The sequence below is a fragment of the Euprymna scolopes genome, chromosome 45 (genome assembly GCF_053919585.1).
Source record: "Euprymna scolopes isolate OS-2025 chromosome 45, ASM5391958v1, whole genome shotgun sequence".
Classification (NCBI taxonomy): domain Eukaryota; kingdom Metazoa; phylum Mollusca; class Cephalopoda; order Sepiida; family Sepiolidae; genus Euprymna; species Euprymna scolopes.
In genome coordinates, this window is record NC_136526.1 from 58,215,629 (window position 1) to 58,229,035 (window position 13,407).

Here is a 13,407-nt window from a genome sequence, read left to right on the forward strand (position 1 = left end):
TGCTGGACAGTTTCCTTTCTGATGTGACCCAGCGAAGTAGGTACATGTTTCAATCCATTGTTGTGGTTTGGTGGGCTTTTTGTCTTCACGTTTGAATATGATGTTGGAAGACAGCTTGTTTTTCTTTGGATTGAAAATTGTTGAAATATTTTCTGCTTCGCATGTTGCCATTATCTTGGAGTGTCTCTTTGTTTCTTCAGCACTCAGGCCTGCTTGTATCGCCTTCTGTAAATCCAGTGAAGGTTCTCTGAGCATTCTTTCTCTCAACATGTTGTCATTAACGCCACAAATTAGAATGTCTTTTATTAATCTTTCAGTGAGGTCACCGAATTCACACTTGTTTGCCTTTTCTCGTAATTCCGTGACATACTCATCAAATCTCTGTGTTTCTTTCTGTTTACACGTGAGAAATTGATATGTGAGAAACGTCAGGTTTTTTCTTGGTTGGCAGTGCGCATCAAATTTTTCTATTACTTTTTTCAAGTTTAGCTTCTCGTCGTCATTTTCAAAGTTGAACGTATAATATATTTTCCTTCCCTCGTTTCCTATGCAGGTCAGTAATATTGACATTTTCACCTTCTCCGGTTTCTTGTCCGACTCTGTAGATTGCAGGAACAATTGAAATTGTTTTTTCCAAGTTTCCCATTCCTGTCCGAGATTATCCAACGAACAACTTAATTCCTTTGGATGTGGTAAAAATTCCATTTTTCTTTTCGAGAAGATATTTATATACTGTTGTGAGTGTTGACGGTTCGATGTTTTATCCTGACACCATTTTATATTATGGGTTGATACAGGTGAATATTAGTTAGAATCATGTTAGTAATTTGTTAGTGAAACATTCATTGAAGAGGCGAAACACACGTGGAATCGTAATGAGGAATTTATTTACACTGAATAGAAACAAAGCTGTTTACTACTAAAAAGAGTGTCACTCAACGGTAGTGGGAGGTTGCAGTCAAGAGTGACGGTGGCAGTTACTAAGTCAAAGGGAGATAAGTCATGTTTATTCTATATGTAACACCATGAACAAAGCTTCTTTCTTAGAACTGCACGCCTGTGGAACTCTCTTCTGTTTTCCTGTTTTCCAGCTGACTACAATCTGATTGTCTTCAAGTCCAACATAAACAAGTTCTTCATGAGACCGTTCCACTTAAGTTAACAAATTTACCGAAATTTCCATTACTGATATTGTCCAATTGACTACTGTACACCTTTAACCCTTATCCTCGAGTGTTTTCTGGGCCTTGATAAGTGGTGATGCTGTTGTAAAAAATTCTGATAAAGTGGTATTTAGAATCCATCTGCTTATATTTTTGCTGGATTACTGTGTTAAGACTATACTAGTTTGATTATCACAATTACTGCGAGGCTTTTAGTTAATTCTTGTTCTAAAACAGTCTTTGGGATATTTTTTAGGTAAAGTGCTTCTTGCGCAGTATGTGAGAGTACAATAAATTCCGCCTCATACGCAGAGAAAGAGAGATACAATCTGTTGCTTTTTAGATTTCCATGAAATAATTTTTTGATAGTATGAGGCAATATCATGACCATGAAATCGGTATATTGACTGGCCATATTGTGTAACCTAATCCAGGATTGCCGAAAGTAAGTCAGTCCCAGAATATAATATCTCATCTTGTTATAAATATATCCCATCATCTGTCAACAGCAATATACACTCTTCGATATATATGTTCCCTCATAATAAACACGTTTCCATATATGTTCTCTTTGAGACAAGCAGTTATAGTATCGCATGTTTGCCTGGGACTGGATGTTACCGTTTCCATCCTGGCACTCTCCTAAATAAAATCGCTATCACGATTGCTCCATCGTTCATCTCTGCTTTCTTACTAAATACTAAAAATCTACTGTTAGAAATTTGACAATTACATCATGCCTCCCATTGTATTTGTTTTGGACCAATCATATCAGTCGATTCTGTTTGCAATGTATCGTTTCACTTTTAACGCGCTTTTTGTATTTTGTGTGTTTGTTCTCAGTTTCAGCAAAGGACTTGAACTGGACGGAAGGCAGAATCCGCTCCAGTTACATCAAACAGCCGAATCCTAAAAGAAAGATGCTTTCAAGCCCACCGAATATCTATCAGCCTATGTTACAGCAACATATATTGAGTGGGTTGCTAACAGTATTTTGTATAGTTTTTAGTTTAAACTCATTTTCATAAACTTCTGTATTCAACACAGAGTCTGTCGCCATTTGCATTTTTCAAATACATCAGTAAACACTGTGTTTTTCTAGCTGAATAAATACTTTACATAAATAAAAACACTAAAAATTGTCCAGTTAGGTAGAAAAGTAACTTATCTTGCCTTTGATAACATTTATTTGTTACATATTTGTTTTTTGACAAGTTTTTCGAATCTATGTGTGTAGTAATACAAACCCAAAAATGTTTTTTTCAAGAAAATCTTTATGATGTATGTACCTGTCACCGCACAAAGATGTCGAATGATAGATTGCTGGCAACAGTGCCCGGAAAATAAATAGTAAGTAAATATCAATTTAAAACACATTGAAGAAGATAGTGTTTTTAAAGGCGACTACGCATCTCCATAATATTAAAAAAAATTTGTTTTACACTTATGTAATTATCAAAGAAATTTTTTAAAAAATATTTTTACACTTATGTATTATCAAATAATATTTTAAAAAAATTATTTTTACACTTATGTATTATCAAATATTTTAAGAAAAATATTTTTACACTTATGTATTATCAAATAATATTTTTAAAAAATTATTTTTACACTTATGTATTATCAAATAATATTTTTAAAAAATTATTTTTACACTTATGTATTATCAAATATTTAAAAAAAAATATTCTTACACTTATGTATTATCAAATAATATTTTTTTAAAATTATTTTTACACTTTTGTATTATCAAATAATATTTTTTTAAAATTATTTTTACACTTTTGTATTATCAAATAATATTTTTAAAAAATTATTTTTACACTTATGTATTATCAAATAATATTTTTCAAAAATTATTTTTACATTTATGTATTATCAAATAATATTTTTAAAAAATATTTTTACACTTATGTATTACCAAAGAATATTTTTAAAAAAATATTTTTACACTTATGTATTATCAAATAATATTTTAAAAAATTATTTTTACACTTATGTATTATCAAATAATATTTTTTAAAAATATTTTTACACTTATGTATTATAAAATAATATTTTTAAAAATATTTTTACACTTATGTATTATCAAATATTTAAAAAATATATTTTTACACTTATGTATTATCAAATAATATTTTTTTAAAATTATTTTTACACTTTTGTATTATCAAATAATATTTTTTAAAAATTATTTTTACACTTATGTATTATCAAATAATATTTTTTTAAAATATTTTTACACTTATGTATTATAAAATAATATTTTTAAAATTATTTTTACACTTATGTATTATCAAATAATAATTTTAAAATATTTTTACACTTATGTATTATCAAATAATATTTTTAAAAATATTTTTACACTTATGTATTATCAAATAATATTTTTTTAAAATTATTTTTACATTTATGTATTATCAAAGAAAGCAAATATTTGATTCAGAAGAACACCGAAATCATTTATTTTAAAAAAACTACTTCGTTTAAATATCTTTTGTTTTATTATGAAACAAAGAAAAAGAAAGGGTACTTTTGCAACTTAATTAAGACATTAAAAAAATGGGGAAAAAATCGAAAAAAGTTATATTGTACGTATCCGTTATGGAATGAAGTTCTTTGAAAAAAATGTTTTACTTAATTTCATCTAGTTTTTGTTTTACAGCGAAAAAACAATTTTTTATAATACCGAGCGAAAGGTTTAGAAAGAAAAGCTAGTATTAAAGATGGGGAAGGAGTGTCGGCGCTTTAAACTGAGTTATCTCCCCGTGGCGTGTTCAAAAATTTCAAAGATGGCTGACTTCAACGCACTGTCATAAAAACGTGTTTTTATGTCTTGATTAAACTGTACAAGTACCAAAATAAGAAAACACTTATGAAAGAAAGCAAATTCAGAATAATTAATTTAGTTTAAACAATTCTTGTAACAAACAAGATTGGGGCAAATGTGTAGTTTAGCGGCGTAAATTATTTGACAGACAAAAAAATTATTTATTTTCATATAAAACACATTATTAGAACCTAAGGCTGAAATAAAGCCCGAAAAAAATTCATTTTTTTTTTTCAACATTTTCTATTAGACTACATGTACGACAATCGAGGCATTTAAAATTTGGCCTTTCTAAGATTTGATAGATTGGCCTTTTTAAGGCCAAATTTGGCATTTTTTTTTTTTTTTTTTACCTTCTTTCATTAACCATGTTTTTGGGCGCCATATTTTTTTGTAATGAAAAGTGCGTAAAAAAACGGACTAAATTTAGCCTTAAAAAGGCCAATCTGTCCACCCTTAGGAGAAAGGCCAAATTTTAAAAGCAATACAACGGCTTCAGCATTTATTTTGCACGTACCTAACATTAATTGATGCAATATTTACCTTCTTGTATGGTCGTTCTTCTTGTTGAATTTGATAACAAAATAAATCATCTTTTGATGCAAACTCACAGAAATGTTTTTTTTTTTTTTTTTAATTCCCCAATCACTGATTGGGCCAATCACTGATTGGGCCAATCAGTGATTGGGCCAATCACTGATTGGGCCAATCAATCAGTGCCTGGAAAGTATTTTTTTAAATAAATATATGGTGTCGTTTCTCGTGTCTTGACTCCGTGATCAAGTCTAATTTTTTGTTTTTTTTAAACAGGAGTAAACAAGTAAAAATGATTTTTAAAAATATTATGGAGGTCATATAATGTGTTTTCAATCGATATTTATTCAATAATGGACCAGTTTTCCTAGCAAAAGTGGACGAGTTTTCCTAAATTCTCTCCACTCATATTCAAATTTGATTTTTTTAAATTAAAAAAAAAAGTGATTTCTTAACAACTCATGAATTATTTTTTAGCAATAAAATGATAATTTTTAATTCAATAGAATTTGTAATTAGAAAAAAAGTTAAAATTTGGATAATTCAGGGGAGATCTCATTATATGGCCGAACGGTGGCTTCCGGAAAGGGAAAGAATACATTTACCAAAATTAACATTTATTACTTCCGGAAAAAAAAAAAAAAAAAAGAAAACTATTTTATAAAAATCCAATCTAAAATTATATTTTTTTACGCAAACTTTTCAATCAACGTTTTTACAATTATATTTCGATTCCCAGTAAAAAAAAAAAGAAAAAAAAAAAAAAAACAATAAAAAAAACAACCCCGTTAAAAATTTTTTTAAAAAAACAGGCAGTATTGCAGTTTACAGGGAAATCAAGGGACGCAACTCCTGCCAAACTAAAAAGGACGCAAACAGAATCACCGGGGGGCACCTGTTTCAATTTTTAAATTACGAATTTTAACCGAACCTACTACACGTGGAATAATATAACAAGTTTTAAGATTTCTTTTGAATAGTTCATTTCTTTCTAATTCCTTTGTTTTTTATTCGTTTTACTTCTAAATTATTTTCTTCTTTAATTTTTTGTTTTTACAATCTTTTATTATACTTTTATTCTTTACGTTTTTATTTTTTTTACCAAAATGAGAACTACTATCGTTGACCACGTTATGTCTACGACTGAAGTGGAAGAGCAGAAGTGGACCTATGAGCATTTGTATAATTTGCTGCCACCAAATAACGAGGTACATTTACAAACAGCGGCCTCATTGGGACTCATACCGAATAGGAGTGTCTAGCTCGTGTGAGAGAGATCGAATTCTCTATAAAAACGGAGCCAAAGGGGATGGTTTTGCGTGGAAGTGTCCTGTCTGTAAGAAGGGTGGTTTGCCAAGGATGGGTTCCTTCTTACAGAGAAGTCATCTGACAATAAAGCAGATTTTAGTTATTTTGCTCAGTTGGAGCATGGAGATGCCGCAGATTAAAATTAAACAGGAAGCAAGTGTGAGTAACCATACAATCGTAGATTGGATGTCATTCATAAGAGAAGTCTGTGAACAGGACATGCTGGACCATCCCATCATGTTAGGTGGGAGAGACGAACATTCGACACCTAAAGAAGTGGAGGTGGATGAGTCATATTTTTTCCGACGAAAGTATAATAGGGGACGTGTGAGGAAGGGCGTTTGGCTTTTTGGCGCAGTGGAAAGAGGCTCGAATTTGTGCAATTTCGCAATAGTGGAAAATAGGGATCGAGATACCCTGTTTCCAATCATAAATTCATGGTGCCTGCCAGGAACAAGAATTATTTCTGACGGTTGGGCGGCTTACCAAGGACTTGATCGACTCGCTCAAGGAATTTATGAGCACGACACTGTCGTCCACGAAGACAACTTCGTTGATCCGTTGGACCCTTCAGTGCACACACAGACTATTGAAGGACTATGGTCACACGCCAAAAAACATATACGAAAGTTCGGGAATCGACAAAATATGTTCGGCTTGCATCTGATGGAATTTTTATGGCGAAAAAGAGAGAAGGGTGAATGTTTTCCACGAATCATCAGATGCATCCGCGAACAGTATTCGTTTTAAAAATTAACTGTTTAATAAAGTTCTATGTTCTTAAAATAATTCTATGTTCTTCAAATAATTCTTTCTTAAAATAATTCATAACTGTTTTTCGTTTTAAAAATTAACTGTTTAATAAAATTCTATGTTCTTCAAATAATTCTATGTTATTAAAATAATTCTTTCTTAAAATAATTTATAACTGTTTTATAAAGTTCTATGTTCTTCCTTTGTTAAAAAAATAACTTATTCAAACAGTTCATTTAAATTAACAAGAAAAAGAAAAATTGAAACAGGTGCCCCCCGGTGATTCTGTTTGCGTCCTTTTTAGTTTGGCAAGAGTTGCGTCCCTTGATTTCCCTGTAAACTGCAATCCTGCCAAAAAACAATTATATAATTCATTTGTTGTTGACCTTTCAAAGTTGCTTTAATTAAAAAGAATGTATAAAATTATTTATTTGTTCGAAGAAAAAAACAAAACTCTCTCTCTCTCTCTCTCTCTCTCTCTCTCTCTCTCTCTCTCTTTCTCTCTCTCTCTCTCTCTCTCACGCGCACACACAAACAAAAAAATATTTTTTACGTAAACTTTTCAATAAATGTTTTTCCAATTATATTTTGATAAATTTTTAAACCATTATGAACATGTCATTTCATTTTCTGTTTTTAATAAAAAATATGTTTCATGAAAAACTTTCCCGTTCTCATTAATTAAATCGAAACATTTCCAAGTAAACAATTACGGATATATGTTCTCTCTCACTTTCTTTATTTACTTTTTTTTCATAGTTCTTTCCGGAAGTTTAATTTTTTTGTTATTTATTTCATGCTTCGGCCATAGTTTGATATGATATATCCCCTGAATTGGGAAGCAAGTGCGTGAAAAAAAATAATAAGACGCCATTTAGAAGTAATAAATGTTAATTTTGGTAAATTTATTTTTTCCCTTTCCGGAAGCAATCGTTCGGCTATAAATGATGTCTCCCCTGAATTTGGATAGCAAGCGCATGAAAAAAAAATGGCGTCTTCAATTTCGGTAATAAAGTGTAGAAGCACCAAAATGAATTTTACATGTAATTTAAGTTATGTGCTGAAATAATAAAATATTATTTAGAAACTTATTTAAAATGAGGAATATGGTGAAAATATTATGTACTTTCACCTAACAACTTAATAAAAGCGATATCGTAAAAACGGAATTCCTTGTTTAAATAATTCTAAATAAGAAAAATCATTTATCTTTTTAGTTTAACTATTTAATGGGCAATATTTATATCAGAGTGAAATAGATTTAACTTTTTTTAAAAAGTTTATGAACGTTTTTGTTATCCCAAAAGCTTATTAATAATTATTTGTGGTAAATTTCGTGGCCCTGTAGGTGTCAGAATTTTGAAGAATATACTTCCAAAATAAACTATCAAAATTGTTTAAAAAATAATAGAAATATTATTTTATGTAAAAAAAGTGTTTACAAAATGCTGGCAATAAAAAAAAATATTTCTATTATTTTTTAAACAATTTTAATAATTTATTTTGGAAGTATATTCCATAAAGAAAGTAACCAACCCACTTTAAACGGAGAAATTACGAGTTTTGTATATGTTATTCGCAGTTTTGTGTTAGGGTTGTCAAAATTTCCCAAAAAATCTGATACTGCTAGTGGCGTTGTAAACGAAAATAACGTTTAAAATTACGGCAAACGCTTAGTTTCCAAGATATGAAGAAATGTCAGTTTTAAAAAATTGGGGATCACTTTTCTATAAAAATTTGACGTAAAATAAGCACCCACTATCGTTTTTTTTTTTTTTTTTTTTTTTTAGAGCGCTTTCTTTTAAACAAATAAAAGCGAAGAAAAATGAGTATGGCCGCCTTTATGTTGGGGGCTGAGAGTCAACGTACAATGAACACAGTTTAACGTAAAATGAGCACCCCCTGTCAAAAAGTGTAAACAGAATATTTGTCGGGGAGAGGGGGTCAACTGTAGGTACTCATTTTACGTTTAGTTGTGTTCATCCGTACATCAAAGAGGCACTTCGCCTTGTTTGAGGCGAAAATGTAATTTTTTTTAAATTGCTCGTTGCCCATGTAAAAAAAAAAAAAAAAAAAAAAAAAAAAAAAAAAATTGGCCATAAAGTGGGTGGTCGTTTTAGGTTAAATTATCCCCCCTTTTTTTTAACTAACATCTCTTTATATCTTGGAAACTACTAGTTTGCCGTAATTTTAAACGTTATTTTCGTTTTCAGCACCCCTGAAAACCTATAAAAGTGGTAATTTAAAAGAATTTTTCAAGGGTTGACTAATTATGCACATTTAACTTATTTTTTTATTATATCATTTCCTTTTTTTTGTATTAAGTCAAACATGGTACGATTTTCTTTTAAATTATTTCTTTATGTATGTGAACTTCATTTTCGACCTGAAGACATACAGCGAGAGGCATCAAAGACTGAAAAGATAATTAGCGTTAAATTAAAAAATCCCTATCTTAAGGATGGTGCTATTCCTCGAATATTACCAAACTGTCCCTCCTATTTATCGTCATCAACCACTTTTAGAGAGTTTCCTAACGCAAAGAAAATGCGTTTAGAAAATTCTGCTCTTAAGCGTGCATTATGTGAAAATGTTGCTGACTAGTTAGAGTTACGGAAACGTAAAACTTTCCATAATATTGATGATTTAGAAAAGAATTAACGTTTATAGATAAAAATTATTGGACTTCTATTAGGCAAGACAATACCATCATTATATGCCATATAAAGAGATGCCCATGCCCAAAAATAAAAATGTCTATGGTGATTGAACTGGACTTGGCCGTTAGAGTATTTGTGGAAATGAGTACTATAGGGGAGTATAGAATTCCTAAACATGTAACAGAGGAAAATACTCTGCAGATTTTGATGAAAAACATGAGAAAAATGGACATCGAAGAACAGGAAATGAAAACTTCTAATATAAGTTCTTTATTAAAATTAATCTTATCATTTTTGCTATTAGTGCAAGATGAATCATTTAAATATTTTAATACCATTAAGTTCGTATATGAATAAATTAACATAATGACAATGAATAAGGTTAATTATTCGAGTGAAATGATGGTATTTTCTTTCTTATTATATAACTGTTCCCCTAGAGAGTACAGACTGTTAAGAGACACTTAAAATGTATTTTTACCATGCTATTCAATCATTCGAAGATTAACCTTATCAACTTCTATGAATCCTGTCATTGAACAATACAATGACAATTTTCTCATGTATATTAAAAGTAAGTTCAAGTTACTAATGCAAAATGACATCACAGTATCTTGTTGATGAAATACATCTCAAACCTTATCTTGATTATAAAGGTGGTAATATTGTTGGCTTAGCTAACAACAGCAATGAACCTGTCACAAGTGCATTTGTTTTCATGCTTAGCAGTGTATTCTCATAATATAAAGATGTTGTGCATGTTATGCCAACTAAATATCTTCTAGCTGAGAACTTATTTGACATGATTAAACGTGTAATAATTGGCTTAGAAGATATGGGGTTTAAGGTATTATCTGTTATAACAGATAATAATGCAATAAATAAAAAAGCTATGTCTTTCTTTTGTAGCCCATCAAAGCTTTCACTTGTATATCCCCATCCAGTTAAACCGTCAACCCGTCTTTTCTTCTTATTCGACTCAGTGCATATATTAAAATGCATTAGAAACAATTGCCAAAAAGATGAACGTAAATGCATGATGTTTTGTTATGATGGAAATCATGAATTAGATAACATCCAAAGTGCTCCATTTTCTAGTTTACATAAACTTTATGCCCTAGAATCTCAATCACTTGTGAAATATTGCTATAAGTTGACTTGAAAAGCTCTTTCTCCGACTACTTTTGGAAGGCATAATGTTAATTTGGTTTTGCAAATTTTCAACGAATATGCTATTCAAGGTTTGCTAACCTTAGGAAAACAGGAATGCTTGCCAAATTATGCAGAAATCGCAGAATACATCCAAATATGTTATATTTGGTGGACAATACCGAATGTGAAAATATCATATAAAGGTTGTCGACTTCGTAATAAATATGCTAATCCACTTACATTAAATAGTGATAATTATAGTTTCCTAAATGTGTTCTTTGACTGGTTAGAAACTTGGAATAGCATTCCTGGAAGAACTGGTAAGCTAACAAAGGAAACATATACTGCTTTGCATCATACTACTTACGCAATTTTAGAATTGACTCAATATTGTATAAATGTACTGAACATGGTGTATATATTACCAGTGTTATAAAACAGAAATACAAATCTCAGGCGATTTACGCGCAATTCCGCAGGCATTGGCAAAATAACATTTATATTTTTCGGCCAATGACAATGCCTCCCGCCTAAATTAAACACAGGCTTTCTCGAGCCACTTTTTCATCGCGCCTCGATATAAAAAAGGGGCAGCATGTTCAAATCGGCAGTTTAGACAGACCGACCCAACGACAGTCAAACACATCACGCTTCGCGTTCGTTTCTGCCTCCGCTGTCTTCGTCACCGATGCCGTCATCTTCACCGTCGCCACAACTGCTACTTCACCGACGCACCAGTCAACATCAGCACCTTCCTCTTCTCCGACGCCGTCTTAATCGTCGTCTTCACCGTCGCCACGGCCGATACCTTATTGTCGTTCCAGTCAACTTCGAGCAAATACTAACGATCCTTTCTTTTTTTTTTTTCTTCTAACATCTCGTTTGTCGAGAATAAATATATGTATATATATGTATATACACAATCTCCGTGTTCACGTTTTTCTTGCTACCATACGCTTGTCGTAATTATAACACCAGGAAAGTTTCAGACAGATAACCTTGAGGCAAGGTTTGGCCAGTATCGACAACTTAGTGGAGATCAGTATAATATATCGATACGTGTGTATGAATGTGAAAAAAACTCAGACTGTTGTCAGTTTTAAAATTGAGCTTACCAATTCATAATCGAACTACAGAATTGAAAAATTTGAAAGAAACTAACTGGGATGAAATGAGAAGGGAGCAAGAGTTTCATGTTTATAAATTTAACATAGATGTAACAGAAGATGATGCTAATTAATGCAAGGAAGTACTTCCTGTTATATTATACTTAGCAGGTTATTGCTGTCATGTAGTTCTCAAAAAACTGAAATGAAATAGCTGCAAAAAGTTTAATATCCGGGAGAGAGGCTGTTGAAAAAATAGCTGAATTAAACAGCTACTTTCAGGGTATTAACAGAGGTTCTCTGCTATACCCAAATGATATAACTAATAATTTTGTCTTATATAACTATATAGTTATAAACAAACTTACAAAATGCGATTCTTTTTTACATTCGATTCATCAGAGAAAATTAGCCATGTAATAACTTTAAATATTTTGGCTGATCAAAATCGATTATTTCATGTTGACTCTTGTGACGAGGGTCACACTATTCAGCAAATTGAAAAAAATGCTGATATGGAGTTCATCGAATTCCCTTATAAACAATTTTTGTCGCAAAGAGAATGACAATATTAGTAAAAAAAGAAAAATAAATAAATAAATATCAGAAAAAGAAAAATTCAAACTTTTAATTAAATTCTACAGCAGATTTTTGAAAAGTTTTAATATTCAATGTTTGAAATATTTCTGCCTTAGTAACTTTGTTTATACTAACATTTATTTGAATTTAATTTTTAACTTATTGTTTCTTATTCAGTTAAACTAATTGTTCGTTATTCAGTTAAACTACTTTATTGTTCGTTATTCAGGTAAACTACTTTATTGTTCGTTATTCAATTAAACTAATTTATTGTCCGTTATCCAGGTAAACCAATTTATTGTTTGTTTTTCAGTTAAACTAATTTATTGTTCGTATTTCAGTTAAACTAATTTATCGTTTGTTTTTCAGTTTTGATTTAAAAAATATTTATTGTTCATTTTTTTTTTTATTTCTATTGAATAAACTTCGGTTTCATACGAATCGAATCGTATTCCTTTTCTTTTTAAACTTTATAACAACTTTTCTCTCTTTCAATTCGTTTTGTATTATTAATATTTTATTATTAATATTGGATGAGTTTCAGTACAAAGTATCATGTTTATCTTTTTAAATTCAAATTGTAACTTTTCTAACGCTTTCTGTAAAAAAAATGTCTGCTCATTATCGACAGTCTGTGTTCCACATATCTTGCTTGCTAGGACCTATGGCGATGACGTCATTTTTTCAGCTGACAGGCCATCTATGATGATGGCTACGCTTTGATCGTCTATTTTCTAATGGCTCAAGTTAATATGCGTGATCGCTAATAATTTTTTACAATGAAAAAATAAAAACGCAAATAAATAAATAAATAAATAAAATAAAATCACAATAAAATTGAAAAATATTTGAATTATCTGCGAACTTGTTTTTCCAGTCGCCATCTTAAAATGTTGACTTCCACCCGTCAAACTCGTCTCGTTTAAATTAACTCATCTTATAATCATTTCTTTGTTAAAAACAGATTGCCAAACAAAAAGTAAGTATTTATTAAATTAATTACTTTTGAAACTCTTTTTTATTACATTATGATTCCCTTTGTTTTACTACAGGGGCGCGTCGAAACCATTATGATTGCCTTTGTTTTAATAGAGAAATGAGTCAACATTCCATGATTGCATATAAACGAAGAATGGTACTATAGAAACAACTCTAATCGGGTTTTTATTGTTTATTTTTGTTTTTAATGTTTATTTCTTTTCTTTTCAAGTGCCTTGAAAATTATTTTTCTATTGAAAACATCGCAATTACCTAACATATTATTACGTACTCTAACATAATCCGGTCCTGGATATGACCTTAAACTATATCCAGTGGTGAGG

At 30.4% G+C, this 13,407-nt stretch overlaps 1 protein-coding gene across 1 annotated transcript in view; it reads left to right on the top strand.

Annotated features, from left to right (window-relative positions):
* Positions 1-12,970: 12,970 nt before the first annotated feature.
* The window catches only part of LOC145269200 (uncharacterized), a 72,655-nt gene continuing 72,218 nt past the window's right edge, over positions 12,971-13,407 (top strand). The window contains exon 1 of the mRNA XM_080124819.1: positions 12,971-13,064. The gene's annotated coding sequence lies outside the window, so the exon portion shown is untranslated. The remainder of the gene's footprint in view (positions 13,065-13,407) is intronic.